Genomic DNA, 21,604 nt, shown 5'->3' on the forward strand with positions numbered 1-21,604 from the left:
TTGCACATTCGCATTTGCATTTAAATTTTGTAATAATGACAAAAACAATAACAGGTAAGCAGATTAAGCATCGTTGTGCTTAGACTCTCGACATTTTCTTGACCTCCCGTAAACGACCTGAATAATAAATGTTGTACACAAAATGCTATTAGCATGAAATCCCTTTTGCTTCTGAAACTTTCGCAGTGTCATTCTATAACATTAAAATTCATATTTGTCTTTTATAACGGTTATTTAATTGTAACTATTTCACAACATCACAGTACAAAATATATATCAGGCAAAAATAGAGCAACACGGAATATCACGTTTGACACACAAAACAAATCCTATTTCGGAACTGCATTTAAAATGGCATTAATTTAAATTAAATTCAGTTGAATTACATTTACATTTTGTAATTGCAAGTCTGTCGCATTCAATTCGCTCTAAGTTGCTACAAATATAAAAAAAAAATTGTCTTTCACCCATCATGGCCAACTTGCACTTAACTCAGTATGCATTGTAGTTATTGTTCCCCTAGCTGTTAGCTATTCGGAAATTAATTCGAATGCCATTTTGTATAAACATGAAATTCATTGGGTGGTTGCTAAAATGTTCCGGTATCAGTCTATTGTTCATGAAATTTCAGTAAGAAAGAGATACGAAACCAATTTATCGTAACAGCGTAATGTACCATAAAGGTAAGAGAGATGACTAGGTGTGTAGAGGGAAGACGAGAACTCACAGTTTCAAGGTTACAATCACGTGTTTCCTCAGTCTGGTATCTTAGTAAAGAAAGATATTGACTTCACAGCGAAACTAATCTAAATTTGATTTTAGCATATTTATCAAATGAATTCCTAAATATACCAAAACTCATAAGTAGGCCTGTAATGTTGGAGACCGATTACACAAGTTGACTGCATCATGCTACATATGCCGGAGACGTGAGCTAGTACGAGGACACTGACTTGATTCTGCGATCGATTGCGCGAATAACATCTCTAAAAGTAAATATACGCTACATAGTATTACAAAGATATATTTTAAATACGTTTCGTTATGTGCAAAAGAATTATCGTAGAATTATTCGTGGGTTTGAATTTCCTCTTTTTTTTTCTTGTGCTACAATGTGTCTGTCTTGTTACCTCGTATATTTGTATTACATAATTTATATGTAATGTTCCCGTCATTCACTTCAGAACACTCACCAAATTCCGCTGCAAAATTATGATGCGTCTGAGAAACTAACCTTCGGCATTATCATTCAGTACGTACACAGTTTATGCCTGCTAGAGTACTAACTGGTGAACGGATAGTTAACTTGAAACCACCGTAATGCACCCTATCTGTCCCCAATATTACAAGCCTACTCATAAGTATCTGAATTTTCATATCGGAATTAAAATATTTTATATGACAATTTAACGCAATGATAACTAACGACATGTTGATGTAAGTTAAAGCCTTGTTCATATCAGTGCTGTCAAGTCAATTTTCGTTTTGTGTAGGCTAGTCATTACCTTTATTAAGAAACTGGGTGCATTACGACTTAAGAAGTTTGTATATACTTTTCCTTAAACATAAGCACACACTCAAGTACAACTTGTACTGCATGTGATAGAAAATTCGTCTACAACTTTGCCAGTCGGCGAGATTTGATATTAGTACAAAGAAAGCCGATCCTGTGGTCACCTTTGAAGTCGAGACCCGAAAGTCTATTTGCGGCTTGGAAAAGGGAAGTCGGTCAATAAATCAACAAATTCACAACAACCAGTGCAGCATTGCCTTGAAAGCAAGTGGAAAAGTTATGAGTAATCCTACTATATAGACATATTCATACACATATACAGAAAGGACCATAGGTAATGTCAATAATTTCAGAGGTTTATTCTTCGAGATATTTGAAACAAAAAGTTTAATAGGCCTACAATTTTGCTCGGTTTCGCTTTCTTTTCGACATGAAAATTGTTTTATATGTAAAATTTCATAGCCTGTTTTGGGAATGCCATTGATTTAACTTCCAGCATTCTCAGTTAATTTAAAAGAGCAGGATATTATGGTAATTAATGAGTGAAAGAATTTTAGTTTTGTCCTTTAAATGTGCAAAACTTTGACCGGAACAAAATTAATACAACATTTAAATTCTTTTCCAGGTAAAAAATTTACATTTGTTGAGATCAAATTTCTGCACATTTAAAGGACAAAACTTTCAATCATTTAATATTATAATACACTGCGCTCTGAAATGGACTGAGCATATTGAGAATTAAAGCAGTAGCTTTTCCAAAATACGCTATGACATTTTTAATACTATATAATTCATTTCGCAAATAGAAAACAAAAACTGTATTAAACTTTTCGTTTGAAATATCTCAAAGTATGACGCCTTTAAATTAATAACACTATTTGCGGTTAATTCCACAGAACTGCACGCATTGTATTCTTCACCTGAGATAATTGGGAACATTAAATCCAGACGTTTGAGATGGGCAGGGCATCTAGCACGTATGGGCGAATCTAGAAATGCATATAGAGTGTTACTTGGGAGGCCGGAGGGAAAAAGACCTTTGGGGAGGCCGAGACGTATATGGGAAGAAAATATTAAAATGGATTTGAGGGAGGTGGGATATGATGATAGAGACTGGATTAATCTTGCTCAGGATAGGGACCTATGGCGGGCTTATGTGAGGGCGGCAATGAACCTCCGGGTTCCTTAAAGCCAGTAAGTAAGTAAGTATTTGCGGTTGATTCTGTACACATACATAGAAACATAATTATGTAAGTACGTATTTACAGGACTTTTTATTGTAACCAAATATGTATTACATGTTTCATCGTGTGTGTGTGTGTGTGTGTTTTTTTTGCTGCAAAATACTAGCGCTTAGAAGCATAAACCACCTAGTTTCTCAGACACTATCCAGAGTGCACCAGAGGTGGTGGAGCAACAATTATTGGATTCGTAATGAATGAATGAATGAATGATTGAATGAATGAATGAATGAATGAATAAATAAATAAATAAATAAATAAATAAATAAATAATGGTGATGGTGGATAAGGAGAAATTTAAATTATGGTTTATTTAACGACGCTCGCAACTGCAGAGGTCATATCAGCGTCGACGGTGTGCCGGAATTTTGCCCCGCAGGAGTTATTTTACATGCCAGTAAATCTACTGACATGAGCCTGTCGCATTTAAGCACACTTAAATGCCATCGATATGGGCCGAAATCGAACCCGCAATCTCGAGCACAGAAGGCCAGCGCTATACTGACTACGCTAGCAGGCAGACTATAGGAAGGAGATATTATGAACAAATCACGTTAAGAAACATAACTGTAATCAATACCACATCACAGAATAAAAAACAATCGCCAGTGAATATGAGCAGAGTTAATATTTTCATACTGACGTTTTTCGTAACCTCTCAGTAAACCGAAAGTTTAAAAATCTCATGCAATGTATGAATTCACTAAGAGCAGAATCTCACTCAAGTCGGACTATGAAAGGTTCTCGAAATGAGGCGACGAAATTGGAACGAGGGCAGAGCGTTCCGTGTCGTACACTCGTTCTCTTGGAAGTGGGAGGCGATAATCAAATTTTGCGTGACCACAAAGCCAAGAAATGACTGACTACAGGCACCATCCTGATTAGACGTTGTGAATTCAAAGCAAATACATACCGCATATTTGTGGCAATTCTAATCATTGAAAACACTAAGAAGGTAGTCTTACTCGAGAGTAAAACACTGGGTAAGAAATATGATAAGAAGAGCACGAGGACTGATTACAACAAATTCTATTACACAGCAAAAAGAGTGCAAAAGGAACGGAAGGTAAATAAAAGATAGCAAAGGACAAAGGAAATAAGTAAGAAGTATTAATGAAACGAGTAACCAACACTTAACGGGGGGTGTAGAAAAGGAAATGAAAATGAAAAGAATACATAAGGAAGGAAAACATGAAAATGAATGCAGAACTGGAGGAAAAAAAGACAGAAAATTAAATCACAAAGAAGAACGGAGAGTTACAAAAAAATGGCACAAAAAGAGAAGAGCACCTAACATAAACAGAGGCATGAGAAGAGAAAGACTCAAAGAAAGGAAAGGCGGAGGATAATAGAGAGGAGAAGAGAAAGAAAAGAAGAAGAAGGGGGGAACACGAAAAGAAAGGAAGAAAAGGACAAAGGGAGAAAGAAAGAAATAGGAGAGAAAAAGAAAAGGAAGACACGAAGAAAGAAAGGAACAAAAGAACAAGGAAAGAAATAGAAGAAGAAAGAAACAAGAGAATGAAGAAACGAACAGAAGAAGAAAGAAACAAGAGAATGATGAAAGGAACAGAAGAAGAAACAAGAGAATGAAGAAACTAACAGAAGAAGAAAGAAACAAGAGAATGAAGAAACGAACAGAAGAAGAAACAAGAGAATGAAGAAACGAACAGAAGAAGAAATAAACAAGAGAATGAAGAAACGAACAGAAGAAGAAACAAGAGAATGAAGAAACGAACAGAAGAAGAAATAAACAAGAGAATGAAGAAACGAACAGAAGAAAGAAAGAAGAGAATGAAGGAAATAACAGAAGAAGAAAGAAACAAGAGAATGAAGAAAGGAACACAATAAAAAAGAAACAAGAGAAAGATAAAGGAACAGAAGAAGAAAGAAACAAGAGAATGAAGAAAGGAAAAGAAGAAGAAACAAACAAGAGAAGGAAAAAGGAACATAAGAAAAAAGAAAGACACAAGAGGAAGAAAAAGGAACGGAAGAAGAAAGGTAGAAACGAAAAAGTAAAAATGAATCGAAGAAAGAGAGATGGAACGAAGAAAGAAAGGCAGAAACGGAGGAAGAATGGAATATATGACGAAAGAATGAAAGAAATGGAAAAAGAAGGAAAGAGAAGAAGAAAGGGAACAAAGGAAAAATAAAAACAAATAAAAATGGTACGAAGAAAGAAAGGAAGAAATATAGAAATAAAGAAAAACACGAAGAAACAAAACAGAATGCGAAGAAAGAAAGCAAGAAACGGAGAAAGAATAATCGAAAAAGGTAAATTCGAAGGAAGAAAAGATGAAAGGAAAACTCGAAGAATGAAAAAAGGATGACTGAATGGAACATAAGAAAGAAATGAAGGGAAAACACGAGAGAAAAATGCGAAGAAATGAAGGGAGAAGGAAAGGAAGAGACGAAGAGAGGAAGAAGGAAAGAGGAAAGGGAGAAAGAAGGGTAGAGACGAAGTAAGAAATAAAGAAACGAAGAAAGAACGGTAGAAAAAAGAAAAAAGAACGAAAAAGAGGGAAAGAAAGAAAGAAAGAAAGAAAGAAAGGGAGGAAGATACGAAAAATGAAAAAAGAGGCAAAGGCAAAAGATTTGAGGGAAGAAAGAAATAAACGAAGAAATGAAGACATGGAGAAAAAGCGAAGGAAGGAAGAAATGAAATAAAAGGTAAAACAAAGAAACTAAGAAAAAAGCACGAAGAAAGAAATAAGGAAAATAAAGGGAAGGAAGAAAAAGAGAAAGAATACAAAAAACGAAAGTGGGAAAGAAATGGGAAAGTAAAAGAGAAGGAAGAAATGAAGATTTACAGATTAAGAAAAAGAAATGAAGAACGACATAAATGAGGCTACGAAATAATTAAAGGTAAGAAAGCAGAAATCGAAAAGAAAGGATAGATATACGAGTAGATACAGTAGGCTCTAGAAGAGACTCGGACACATACCGACCGCTTTACTAGGGAATGCTACAGAGCAGTATTATAACGAGAAGAGGCAAATATCTATCCATTCGACTCCGAGAAGACTGAGAAACTTTAAACACACAAAATATAAATGCATTAATGCATAATTTCATTCACAATTAAAGTATTACGTCTAATTCAGAGGACTGATGCCACAGAAAGGGGCATACAACCAGATTTTAGTAATGAATGATCATTATTTATAAAGCTATCATTATATAAACGCAGCACATTACCGAAATGTACACTGAAATCGGTCGGACGCGACGTCCTAGACACAGTCACGTATCAGCAGCATCCATCATGGCATCAACGTCACCGCCGCACGCACGGTTTATCAATGTCGCGCGTCGTGTACATTTGTCACGATGGTCTAATTTGTGTGTGACCTCATTACCTATGTATTCATACTCTTCAGGGAATTGCTGCGTTTTCAGCTCTTTGACCAATTGTTCATTACTACGCGAACACCACTCTAATTATCTTCATTAATAAAGGAAATAATATGCTCATGTCAGTGCATGGCGATACAGTCAGTCTCGTGTACGGCAGAGATTATAGAAATTGCGGGTTTATACCATATGGATTTCCGGAAACCTTAACTTGTCCTCACCTCGTCCTGTAAAAATGAAGCAAGATGTTTATTTGTACTCATGTTTTGCAGATTACTTGGCCGCTATAAGATGTAATATAAAATAACTTATTATGGTGAAGCCATTTCATATCAAATAATTTCTAAGGCTGCATAAAATATTTTTTCTACTCTAACATTATAAATAACCTTGATCCACTTTGATTATGTGATGTTGACTTTACATTACTAATGAAAATGTTGTAAACACATTCATTACGCAACTATTTAGGTAATGACACATCTATTACGCAACTAGTTAGATAATGATCAGGCTTCTGTCTAGGGACACAGAGTAACCAGTATGAGGTTTAGATTACACGGAGTATAAATGACGTCATGACCCGTGTGGACGGGTGACTACAACAGCACAGATGTGTCCGTAATGTGCATTGTGTTTATTGCTGCTTGGCTCCGGTACGTGTAACAGGCTTCGGCGTAGGGACACCTGATTGAAGGTTTCAACTCACGTTAATACTTTAATAGTAGACATTTATTGTCCACACTAGGAATGTACTGTATATACTGCATCTGTACAGGGTGAAATATATTTTGTGCCGTCCTATGACGGACTGTTTACATGTCGAGACACGAAGTAACGGCGCGCTCCATCTTCCACTCCACTCGACCAACACAACACTAAACGTCCGTGCGTTCTGAACTTCATGCCCAGGACCGAAGCCTGGTAATGATACATCTATTACGAAACTAGTTAGGTAATGATACTTCTATTACCTAACTGGTTGTGTAATGTGAAACACACATTAAATAAAATGGAATTGATTTGATTTATTATAAACAGAGGGCGGATCAGAGTGACCAGGTTCCGTGACTTCATGTTACTGATGCAGAGAGCAGAATGTCTCGGCACGTGTTCCCTAGGTACAGACAGTGGGTAAAGAATAATACTGAATGTAGTAACATCACGTTCCGCTTCGCAAACAGGTGGCGTATGCTACTACTAGTAAAAGCAAATGCGAAGTTATTATTTGGGAATAAGAGGTAACCGATGAACTACGCATAGTAGTGGGCCTATAGAGCAGTTAGGAACAAGCGTGTGGTATTTGTGTTGTTATTTATAAACTATCATATGCCTAAGGAAAAACGTGTACAAAGTGAAAAAGTGAACGCTTGTACACCATTTCGGAGGTAATATCTTCAACAGTGAAGGAGAAATAATTACGTGTAATATATGTAAAGTGACGTTAAGAGCTGCGAAAAAATGGCACTTTGAAAGGCATTGCAACAACAAACATCACAGGGAATACATACAAGAGAATCCGTCAACATCGGATGCAAATGTAATTGTAGGAACATTTATATCTAACTTAACTGGAAAGAAATATGTACTAACGTGTGAGACGATAGAAAATGTGAACCACACAACAATGGCAAACTGTATTTTCTAATGCCATGAGTATTTTGTGTCCTACTGGTATCAGGTATAATATGTACTTCTTTTAATCACAGATGCTGCGCCCTATATGATAAAGGGGCCAAGGACATAAAAATAATATATCCCAAGTTGGTTCACCTTACTTGCTTAGCACATTGACTACATAGGGTGGCGGAAGTAATTCGCTCTTCTTATAGTGACGTCGATAGCTTTATAGGCAATGTTAAAATTTTTTTTCTGAAAGAACCTTCCCGAATACAAAAATTCAAGGAAATCGCTCCCAGGGTTCCCCTTCCACCAAACCCCATAATAACAAGATGGGGTACTTGGCTGGAGACTGCCTTATATTATGTCACATATTATGTTCAAATTGTGAAAGTGATCAATAGTTCAGATTCTACAAAGGCACATGTAATTGAAATAGCAAAATCCTTAATCTCACATGATCTTGCGAGCAGTTTAGATTTCATACAGAATAACTTTTATCACTTACTGATATCCATAACGTTGTTACAAACATCTGATTTACACATGCCAAAGGCTATAAACATATAAAAGAAATATCTGTAAAACTTAAGGAAACCAAAGCCGAAAGTTACGAGAAAAGTGAACGAGAAACTTCAGAATGTATTACCAAAAAATAACGGTTTTTCAATCATGTGTGGCGTGCGAGATGTTTGCTGCAAAAAAACAAATAGAGCCCTCGAGATCAAACGGTGAAAGAAATATATCGGATATTGATATTGATATTCATGATATAGTATATTATTCGTATGCACCTATTACGTCTTGCGATGTCGAAAGGAGTTTCTCACGATATAATTTTTGTTTACGTGAGAGACGCAGAACGTTCACTTTCGACAATCTCCGCATGTACATTATTGTCCACTGCAATGCACAGACTACGTAGTATTCACTTTACACGTAAATAAAAGTAATGTTTTATAACGGAGTACAAATTCACAGCCGTCATGTACAGCACGACTGTACGGACATCGCAGGTACGCGCCAGTTGTGTACTTCTGGAGTCACCTTCTCTGATTCAACATAAACAGACTATTGTAAGTGGTTAGTAAACTTGTAAGAACAGTCACTCTGATCCGTCCTTTGATTATAAACATTGTTTATATTCCACTTCATATCTTACGTGGGATTTCGACGGTACTAAATATAGAATTACAGAATTTACAGCATTTTCAACATCTGAATTCTCGTTTGAACTCATCTCGTTAGAACCCATTTTAACAATATTTGTTTATTTCCCTCAGTACTGTTCTTCCGTTGTAAACAAAAGCCTGTCGTGTTGAAAACTAATAACATAAACGAATCGCCTCTCGCAGGACGTAACTGATAATAATACAATCTCCACCAAATATACATGTTTAAAATTAATAATGGTACGCCTAATACAATTACTTTTATTAAAAATATATATATTTTTTGTCGAAGTGGATAAAACGTAGTACGGTATACTTATCGTAACTTCACATTACAATACTCGACTGGTAATCAAACTTGTATTTTAATATGACACGTTATGATATCCACACCGTAAATAACTATTGTTGTACTCCAGCATTATGAACAGTCTTTATCGTTAGTGAAAATCGTGTACAATAAGCCACATTATTGTACTAGTGCCGTAAGAAACTACTCGTACATGGTCAACTAAACGATCATTACTTCTATTATGACGGCATAAGTTGTGCCATATTAATATTATGAAACGATTTGTCGATCAATAATATTTAATATATCGTTGTTGTCACAGTCATAGATTATATCGAACTATCATTCAAATTTGATGTTATTTTATATTAACTGTTTTGTAATGCTGACTACAAAAATAACATACGAACACGTTTAATTGTTATACATTTATTGCAATCGTCAAAGCTAAGCTCGTTTCCTAAACATTGACTCATGCAATATGTATAATATTAAAAACATTTTTCATAATATATTATTAAATAATCGGTTCTATAATGCTGGTATAAATTTTCTGATAGTAAGATAGGTCTAAGAGTTTTGAAAAATGACAACTTTTTATAATGTTACCTACGATATATTTGCTTGTTCACTTTTTAACTATCATTTATAAATATCATCTTTATGATCAACTTCCTTCTCGATTATACAGAGTGAATCAAAGTCTGGAACCATAAAAATATCTTTCATATATTTGATTTTCGATTATTATAGGTGTTACCAGTATTTGTATATGACCAAATGCTCTACCAGTTACACATTCGATTCTAGCACACGTTTTGGATGCAATTTTGAAATTTCAAATGGAAAATTGGTTATGTAGGTACTCAAAATCATAGAGTTGTTACTGTGATTATAAGCTACAGTTGTGGTACAGTTAAGTTCTCTTAAGCATATGTTTTCTGATCTTTTAGTTTTATATTTATGTGAAAACAAATTAAATATATTTCGGTTTTTAAGCACGAAATTCAATAAGATATTTTTATAAATTTGACGGATATTAAATACTTTAAATTCAGAATGCAACAGTTCTCACGGCTAATCAAGAGGCTTATTAAGACATATTTTTATTATTCGTTTCTGAAACAGAGTTATTGGCATGAGGCAGGTACTAAAATCACAATACCGTTCTATAATGCCGTATTGTAATATAGCTTCAACTAATGCAAGGTAAATCATTCGTAAAGTATGGATAGTCAAGTAATTTCGTAGGATAGCAAAATAGTCAATAATTTTTCTTTATTTATTGCACAGAATAAGAACATGTTTAACCCAATTTAAGTGCTGGTCGATTATTATTCCGAGATACTTAACTTGAGGAGCTTCATTTAGAATACGACAGTTACAATTATTAGAAGAACATTGAATGTATGAATTTTTAAACACCAGAGCGAATCAGGAGATTTCATACCAACATATGTTAACGAAAATGGTACAACAGCAGTTTTAGTACGATTGAAAACAAGTAGGTTGGAATCAAATCAATTTTTAATCAATGTTATATGTTTGATATGATATTATTAAATAAAGGAAAAATTAAAAAGTGAAAATGAAACTTAGGCCTACATGTAGTCTAACAAATAACATCAATGTTTTAAGAAATACAGTAGTAGGTATACTTCCTAGTCGATCATTCACATACGATGTATGCAATTAAAAAATAAGTACTCTTCCCAGCCCTACAATTTGATATTAATGTAACGAAATAAATCGTGTTGTAAGGTCGAATTCTATAATTAAAAAGGATTTAATTTGTTGACTTTTCATCCATTTTAAGCATCTGAAATGGCGTAAAATTTTCTGAAACTATTGTTTATGTCACTAATTTTGTTCCTGAATCCAATCATTACTACACAAATAACCAATATTTCCATGAAATAGCAACTGTGTACAAACTCACTAGCTTTCAAACCCCACCTCCTATATGAAATTTAAAATACTAAAATCCTTTTGTTCATTTTGCTGTATTGTCACAGAGATATGTTCCGCATACCAAAACGAACTTCACAAATTTCCATGGCACCATACATTTACAGCACACAATCATGTGCTGGCCATTTAATAGAATTCAAATTCTATGCAACTCTGTCAGCTCACGTTGGGAGTTCATTGTAGTGTTGCAGTTGGTTTTAGCCGCAACGTGAAAAATCAGGTAATTTGGGAATGAAAATAGTTCGTGCTACATTACTGTGCAAGGCTTTACACTGACTAGGCTTGTTGGACACTCGGGTTTCACCACAATGACAGAGTGTGCGTCATACATCATGAGATTTTCCTTCGTGTCATTCATAATACAGCAGGTGTTCTACATTATGTTTTTACAGCTTTATAACGAAGACTGTTACAATGTGCTCGTCCCACTCATGAATATTAGCCTGCAAGCCTATTCCAGGGACAATACAACCAACCATATTCATTTATTTATGTAGTTCGTTCTTTGAAAATGACAGTATAACATGAGGAGTACTTTATCCCAGTTATTCATCCGTGAAACTTCGTTATACTTGATAAAATGAGATAATATATTGCGATTTTTCTCAAATATCCTTAGTGATTTTCAGAGAAATTAACGTTCGCAGTATTATTAATCTGCGGGCTAAACCAAGGAGATGCACTATCACCTTTACTTTCTAACTTCGCTCTAGAATATGCCATTAGGAAAGTTCAGGTTAACAGAAAGGGTCTCGAATTGAACTGGTTACACCAGCTTCTTGTCTATGCCGATGACGTGACGATTAGGGAAAACACGGGAATTTTACTTGATGCAAGTGAAGCGATAGGTTTGTAAGTAAATCATGAAAAGACAAAGTATATGATTATGTCTCGTGACCAGAATATTGTACGAAATGGAAATATAAAAATTGGAGATTTATCCTTCGAAGAGGTTGAAAAATTAAAATATCTTGGAACAACAGTAGGTTAAAAAATATAAATGACTCTTGGAAGGAAATTAAACGCAGAATAAATATGGTAAATACCTGTTATTATTAGGATGAAAAGCTTTTGTCATCTAGTCTGCTGTCAAAAAAAAAATGAAAGTTAGAATTTATAAAACAGTTATATTACCGGTTGTTCTGTATGATTGTGAAGTTGGACTCTCACTTTTGAGACAAGAGCCGAGATTAAGGGTGTTTGAGAATAAGGTTCTTAGGAAAATATTTGGGTCTAAGAAGTTACAGGAGAATGGAGAAAGTTACAAAACGCGGAACTGCACGCATTGTATTCTTCACTTGATATAATTAGGAACATTAAATCCAGACGTTTTAGATGGGCAGGACATGTAACACTTATGGGCGAATTCAGAAATGTATATAGAGTGTTAGTTGGGAGACCGGAGGGAAAAAGATCTTTGGGGAGACCGAGACGTAGATGGGAGGATAATAGTAAAATGGATTTTAGAGAGCTGGGATATGATGATAGAGACTGGATTAATCTTGCACAGGATAGGGACCGATGGCGGGCTTATGTGAGGGCGGCAATGTACCTGGGGGTTCCTTAAAAGCCATTTGTAAGTAAGTAGATAAATAAGTATTACTAATAGGCTATAATAAAAATAATTTACAATTCATTTTTGATATGTCCAGCTAAGTCCAATACTAATGTTGCTATATCAATACAGTACATTAATTTTTTTCAATCGTATGGCTTAACACAATATACAAAACAAATTATTCAATGTTTGGTATATTTACATTTGTTAAATTTTTGTATGAACGTTTTCGCCCTCCAAGGGGCATCATTAGGTACAACAGTGTTACAATATCAAATATCTAAAACAAATTATAAAAGATATGAACACATGTTCAAAAGTGTGCATCATAATAAAGTACAATTTTTATCCAAGTGACATTGGGCATAAACTTATGTTTGTTGAATGATACAACAAATGTAAATATATTAAATATTGAATAATTTGTTTTGTATATTGTGTTAAGCCATAAGATTGAAAAAAAATTAATATATTGATAAATGTAGCAACATTTGTAATAAAAATTGCTTTTTGGTAGAATATAGCCCTCCATGAACCTATTCAATCATCTGCCTGTGTCTTCCATGCATCTATTCATGCAGCCAGTGAGCCTGGGTAGCATAGTCGGTAGCTGGCTTTTTTTTCCCCGAGGTTGCGGGTTCGATCCTGGCCCAGGTCGATGGCATTTAAGTGTGCTTAAATAGGACAGATTTAGTAGATTTATTGGAATGTAAAGTAACTCCTGAGGAACAAAATTCCGGCGACGCGGCAGTTGCGAACGTCTTTAAATAAAATATAATTTAATTTTCATTCATTCATCAATATCTGTTAGCGAATGTAATTTTTTTTTCTCTTGAATTATTGGACGGATTTCATTCACAATGAACACTTAGGTATCATAAATGTGCAGGGTAATATATTTAGAAGTATGTCCAGCACTTTTTAGTAGTGGTCAGCGTGTCTGAACTCGAAAGTAGCGACTCGGGATTGAATCCTGGTTGGAAGAAGTTTCCTGGTTGAGGTTTGTCTGAAGGTTTAATAATAATAATAATAGTAATAATAATAATAATAATAATAATAATAATAATAATAATGCATTTATTGCTAGAACAAAGATATATATTTTTAGTGTAATAAAAGTTTTGTTATATATAACATGTAGAATTACCTCATAAATTTTGGTGCTTCGTTCCCCTTCCACCCTGTATAGCTGGATACAAGAGAATGGACGTATTCAGTTACCTAACAATACAAAAATAACTAAAAATCTTAAATTTAATATTGACCTTATATCACAAAGACGATTCACTTGAAAGAGCCTTCAGGTATTCGGAATGAAGAATAATACATATAACTCAATAAGCCATGACCATACAACTCTAGAAGAGAGATGCGTCCGATTAAGACATGTAAAGAGGAATTTCAATTCTTTGTGAGTAAAACTGACGAAGGTTCAATTTATGATGATGATAATAATAATAATAATAATAATAATTATTATTATTATTACTATTATTATTATTATTATTATTATTATTATTATTATTATTATTACTGTGGTGGTGATGGTGTTGGTGAAAAGTTTCATAGACTTCATGCGGCTTGTTTTTTAACTCTTTTCGCTTCGATATTCTTTCTGCTAGTGAAAATAATGCTATCTCTCAGGATCATATGTCTGGCTATTCATATTTTAAAGTACTCTGTTTTCTTTAGGGACCATACTTCATCATATGCTAGTTTTTCTTCGAACTGGATCCCCCATAATTATGGCAGACAAGTTTCCACATTTGACCTGTTTTTCCATTTCCGGGAATTCACGTACGGGAGGGAATTCGTTGTAGGAGAATTAAATGATTCTCGGATAGTCTTTACCCTTGTGGATAGTTGGCAACATGAGACGACAAGGAGTGCGATCTATGTAGTCAAATATAGCGCCTTACAATAACGATAATAATTTATTCTAATCTTTTACACATTGAACATTTGTGACCTCATTTTTAAGTAGTCCTAATTAGTATTATATAGCTAACATGAAGAATAATCCGTATTACGGGCAGCAAAGTCTGGTATGTATCCGGGGTTCCTCAAAAGTTTAAAAATGTCTAATCACAACTCTGTACTGTCAAACGCCAAAGATGTAAAATTAATATTTAAATCTGCAGTAACATTCATTGCTGTATAGTCTAATACAGGGTGTCCGGGAAAGACCTGACGAAAAATAAATAACTATATCTCTGAAACTACTTCACTTATTATCGTGAAGTTTTCACACTTACAAAGAGAAACAAAATAAGTTTTAATTTACCTCTATATGAGCACCATTTTTGACCAGGGCTATGTCAAGGCGATACTCAATCTCCTGCCACACATACGAAAGCATCTCCGGTGTGACTAGTCTTATTGCTTCGTAGATTCGGCCACGTAACTCACGTCCTTCACAACCCCACAGAAAGAAATCCGGTGGGGCCATGTCCGGCGACCGTGATGGCCATGGTGTAGGTCCGCCTCTTCCAATTCAACGGTCAGGAAACGTGTCATCGAGGAAAGCGCGCACATGATTAGCATAGTGTGGGGGAGTCCGTCCTGTTGAAACACGGTTTCTGGTGGTAGTTGTGGGACAGCGTAATTTCGTAGCATATCCAGATATGTGTTACCTGTTACTGTGAGCTCTTGTCCGTTTGGAAACGAAGTTGTACACGCTTGACTGACTTAAATTCAGCCAGTCACAAAACGCATTCTGTTTTTTCTACTGTGGTAAACATTGTTCGGCTGATACACACACAGCTTGCATTCCCAGCTCTGAGAGCAAGGCTGACTATATACGCTGCGCAGAACGAGCTTTTTCTCGTTTTCTCCTAGCGTAATGGTATGCGCCCGCGTGTAACATGCTGCTATGTAACAAAACTTATTGGGTTTCTCTTTCTAACTGTGAAAACATTGAGGTAATAACTGTAAGAGTTTCAGATATATAATTACTTCTTTTTCGTCAGGTCTTTCCCGGACACCCTGTATTCATGGATGGTTATAATCATATTAAGTTGTGTTGCATTCTGTTACAATTGTAATACTATATAATATATTACAATGAATCTAATATAATCAATAGATGGTTGCTTCTCACCACGTTAGTATCTGGAGATATCTGCAGCACATTAGAGAAGAACAATACGAGAACGAACTTATAATCAAATCCAAGTACGCGACGTAAGTATTACGCCTCTTATAAACAGAACATATATTGCCAATATCAGGGATGCAGAACTGGCGATGGAGGGGTGAAAGCGTTGGTTCTCCCCCCCCCCCCGTCCACAGTCCATCGGAATTGAATGACGTCTCTGTGACCCGTACACAATCACATAACACAGACAATGAATACAAATCCCTCCCCTACCAAGTCAAAGAAACATGGGAGGAAGGAAAGGATGAGTGACGTATTCCGCCTTATGACGTACGCCACAATTGGCTCCAACTTCTGCAAGCCTGGCCAAAATGGACCATATGCGGAGACTGTGAGAAAGGCAGAAAATAGGAAAGATTGGAGAATGCTACCCTTGGGCAGAACACTACGTGTGTGTGTGTGTTTGTGTATGTATGTATGTGTGTAAGTATGTATGCATGTATTTTTTAAATTGATTTATTTACAGAATGCTCTATTACTTGGAGTAATATTATATACGTGCTTCAGTTTACAATTGTCAGAACGAAATTTACATTATCTTCGTCATACTATTGGAGAAATACAATTGATAAGGTACAAAACGACTTTAAATCTTTTTACATATTAAATCACTGTGTGTATTTAATAGGTTTATAGTTTTTCAAAGTCTATTGACTGTACAACGCATAGAAATTGTCTAATATTTTTTTCATCAGCACACACTTGTTCATGTATATATGTGAGTGTATGTATATACTGTATGTGTATATATATATATATATATGTGTGTGTGTGTGTGTGTGTGTGTGTGTGTGTGTGTGTGTGTGTATGGATGCATGCATTTTTTAAATTGATTTATTTACAGCATGCTCCATTACTTGGAGTAATAATATATACATGCTTCAGTTTACAATATTGTTAGAACAAAATTTACATTATTTTCATCATACTATTGGAGAAATACAATTGATATAGTAAAAAACGGCTTTAAATCTTATTACATATTAAACCGCTGTGTGCATTTCATAGGTTTACAGTTTTTCAAAGTCTAATGACTGTACAAGGCATAGAAATTATCTCATAGTTTTTTTTTCATTATCACACTCTTGTTCCTGTATATATGTGAGTGAGTGAGTGAGTGAGTGAGTGAGAGTGAGTGAGTGTATGTATGTACGTATGTATGTATATATGTCAACTAAAAGAGAATAGAAAATACAGTAAGGTGGTACAATGAGTATAAAACAACGACATTAAACGTTATATGCGTGCTATATCTTGCAACATAAATCTCCACAAAGCCAGAGTCACAGGACGAAGAGGTTGAGTAATTATGAAAAATATATTGGACCTATGTTTACATTGAACGTTTATGTAATAAAATTAGTTGACATTGAATAAATTGGACATTTTCCACTGGACATTTAATTGAGTGTACATTAATACAGTGTGGCACCTAAAGACTTATATTGGGAAACAAGACGACGAATGGCTTTGTATCAAGTGCCATGAGTATCAAATAAATAATTAAAATATAGTGGACATTGCTGTATATGGACATTTTGCATTGGACATTTTAACCTCAATCATTTTCAGGTGTACTGTTAAGTATTTAGTTTTTATTGCTTCATTCGATACAAAATAAATAGTACAAATTACGGACATAGATCATACCCGTTCGAGCAAGCTCGTGTTCTGGTACAGTTCCTATAAGTAACTATTCTGTATTAAATTTAATATAACAAAGATCCAATAAAATGATAAAACCGATACAATTATTATAAAACAGGGATAATTACGAATATAAAAGTAGAGAATCAAATCAAGAACAGAATATAAGTTGGATTGAATAAATGGTATATTGAAATTAAGAAAAAGAGACGAATGAAAAAAAGGACATGAACACTAAATAATTTGTTTAATTTTGTTCTTAATTTTTAAAAATCAATCTGTGATTTAGTTCACTGATGGTGTAAAATTTTGGTTCAGCTAAAGGCCATGTTAAATTTCTTCTGGTTGACTAAATATTAGTTCTCGCATTGTCATTTCCGCGATATTTTTTACCATGTTTTAGGCATAAAAATAAGTTATAAAATATCGAAAAGTGAAATTGAATCAAATTTGATACCATTATAATTATAAAATATAAGCCTAAAAATAAATATTAATTACATCCGTATTTCTAAGAATGTAGAAAGTCATTTTTTAAACCAAAATGCTTTAAGTCTGAAAATATATTATATGGGCTTTAGTCTTTCTTTCAGAATATTTAATGAGCATAAATGAGAACGAAAAACAGTAAACAAGACATTTCGTTTGTCCATTTTCCTCTGGTGTATTTTCTCGTAGCTGCAAAATTTTTTATAACAAGGCAAATACGCGTTCTCTTTATGTTTGAAAGCGAGAGTTTCATTCAGATGATCATTATGTGGTTTTCAAAGTTTCTCTCTTTCGAGAGTGCAAAAAAAAAATTGGAAACAGAGCAAGGACAATCTGTAGGATGGAAGTTGTGTTAGCCGTCTTCTGGTGAGTTACATCGACGCGGTAATTGCGAGTCCTGGAAATGTAAAGTGGAAGAAGCACCTCGCAACATAAAGTTTCTTTACTATGCTACCCTGCGGCACTCTCCTTCTCCCAGCACTTTAATTATCTCTAATGAAATACCACTGTTTTCATCTGGTCTCTTTGTAATTGTGTTCCACGTCCTCCAAAAATAAGGCGAACGAGTGTTTACTATAAAACTGCCAATGCTTTTAGATCTCCTCCATCGAAAGTGCTTGAGTCGCACTGTACTTGTAAAATTTGTATTTATATACAGAATTTAAAATTGTGTATATTAATTTATGATTATACAGTGCGATCGTAAAATCCCTCCGCAGCTCTATTAGTTCTAGTAACCTTAAAATACAATCCTGTAGAAAGTTGCGACTCCCCAACTCATTGCGGTTTGACAACCTCACACCCTCAGTCTATCATATCCTTAGCGGCCAGTGCTGCCACTTGAATTCTATATCAAATACACTTGAATTCTCTGCCTAGTGGATTATCGTCTAAACAAGCACTGCGGAGAGACTTCTCAACCGCACTGTATAATGCCAACCCGGATGAAATGTAAGAACAAATTTTTGTTTATTTATTTATTTAATTATTTATTTAGGCCTACTTATTTATTTATTTATTTAATCTGGTGGAGTGAAGGCCTTCAGGCCTTCTCTACCATACCACCAGAATACAAATAGGCGTATAACGGAAACAAATGCAGGGAGGGCAATTAATAAGAATGGAAAAGAAATACAAATACAAGAAACAAAAATGCAAAAATATTACTGATTTGTATGTAATTGTATGGTAATACATTTTTATAATGTTAATGTCTTTTTGACTTTTGATTAATACACCCATCAATAAATGAAAACAAATATATTATGGTAATATAAAAATAAATAGAAATATTACAATCGGTGTCTTACTTTTTGGCGGATAACTTAACATTACTAGCACTTTCAGAAGATGAGTTATAACGCTCAGTTTATAATCTTCATGAAATTAGAAGACAACATAATAATTTTAGTATAAATAAATGCAGTACAGTCACCCTTAACTCATATTATCCTACCGTCCTTTTAATAGGACAGTTTCCTTTCATGACAAAAATTAATTCTGTTTTAGAAATAGTCCTATATTATCTATTTCTTCAATATTCTGGTACATTAATTTTATATCTGAGAGTCGTAGCTCTAAAATATATATATATATATATATATATATATATATATATATATATATATATATATATATATATATATATATATATATATATCCCATTTCAAAATTGTTCAGAGCTCTCTACACCAAGATAACTTATTGTCCCTTGGCTGAGGAGACACTATCTGAACAGGGTAGTAAGGCCCACCGCGGTGCACTACTGCCCATGGGTTTGGACGGGGAGGACCCAGGTAAAATAAACGGTGGTACGGTACGCCTGGATTTTGACAGGAAAATAGACGCACCGGAGTGTGTGACCTATTTTGTTAATTTTGTAAACGCATTACTACACTCATTTATTTTGAATTTCGGGCATTTATTGCTATATTATACAATAAGATATTATATCAGAACTTGTTTCATTGTAATCCGTCATGTCATTTCGGAGTTATGGCATTCATTTCATTCTTACTTCTGCACATAAAATTTGGCATTCAGTGAAATATTGCGGCAGATGTAGGTTAATAAGAGTTCTAGAAGAATGACCTAATCAATTCTGGTAAGGAGAATATAAAAAGTTCAATTAAAAAAAGTACGATGTCATTAACAGAAATATGAGAAATCAGTTATGGAGAATATAAATGATGACCGGAGATAGCCAATGATCATTTCAAGATTGATGATGGATGCAATAGCACAAATACGTTTTTGAGAACCTCGAGAGTTTCTGTAGGAACAAGTTCTCATGCTCCAAACCTAAGACCAATAACATTCCAGGTGGAAATCTGTGGTTCCAATTTTCTCAAAAGTGGGATTTTGCGATATGATGTGCATCCTGATGCTATCTTTATTGTAGCAAAAGTGACATGCAAATCTCTATTATTTTTCTCTCTAACCTGCTGTTACGGAACATGATTATATGGTTTTATACAGCCGTTCAAACTTTAAATGTTCACTCGCGAGAAAACGCATGAAATATCATATCACACTTTTACCTTGGAGCCACAAAAATTTCATCTGAATAAACTAAAATTATGACATTTTGTGGCAAAGAACCCATCTGATGTAAAATTATCCTGACGAAATAATTCTGGAATAGATTAATGAACTTAATTATTTGGGTTATAATCTAGCATTTAAAAGCGAAAATGATATTAGAAATAATGAAATACATAGAAATGGGTATTAACAATATATTCTAGCCTTCATATATTCAAAATCACATCCGCTTACGCCTCTACAATATTCTAGCGAGACCTGTCTTCTCACAGGTATGGAAGCGAAGCCTGAACTTTGAAGAAACCGAATAAAATCAGTATAACAACTTGTGAAATGAGATTTACCAAGACTGCAATTTACATCAAACTTAATCCAAGGAGATATGCGAACATTATAATGAGGGTTCTTATGAGACCTGTAATGTACTATATTTGGTATTATCAACAAAATTAGATAAAAATAATGTAGATAGACTGTCCAATAGTAGATTGAAAGGCAATTCTGCAATATCGCGCTTCTGGGAAAATATTCCTCGGCCGACCTCAAAAGAGATGGATGGAAAATAATAGACGGTAAAAGCCCACGTGGCCTGATACGGGAAAGTATGATGATGATGATGATGATGATGATGATGAAATGTACAATTTCTTGAGACAAGGTAATGTTGGTTCTTTCTTCAAAGGCTTAGTTTTCAATTACGTTGTAAAAAATTTAGGTATTTTTTCTGTTAAATTACTGTATTACAACAACAACATTATTATGAAATTCCCTACAATGTGAATTAGTCCATTAAGAGAACAATGTCATCAAAATTACTTGCTGGATAAACAATACCATCAAATTTAAATAAGCCTATTGATAGATTTAATTCCGAAAAATAATTTTGTTAACGTATTTTGTATATTGAGTATGACTTGATCGTTATGAAATTTCCTACAATGTAAATTATTCCATTAGGAGAACAATGTCATCAAAATTACTTACTGGATAAACAATATCACCAAATTTAAATACTGAAAGATTTAATTCCGAAAACTAAAATATAAGTT

The 21,604-nt window shown here is 34.3% G+C and overlaps 1 long non-coding RNA gene across 1 annotated transcript in view; it reads right to left on the minus strand.

The window, feature by feature from the left end:
• Positions 1-21,604, minus strand: part of LOC138710080 (uncharacterized) — a 312,642-nt gene that overhangs the window by 161,439 nt on the left and 129,599 nt on the right. The window lies entirely within an intron of this gene.

The sequence above is a fragment of the Periplaneta americana genome, chromosome 12 (assembly GCF_040183065.1).
Source record: "Periplaneta americana isolate PAMFEO1 chromosome 12, P.americana_PAMFEO1_priV1, whole genome shotgun sequence".
Lineage (NCBI taxonomy): Eukaryota > Metazoa > Arthropoda > Insecta > Blattodea > Blattidae > Periplaneta > Periplaneta americana.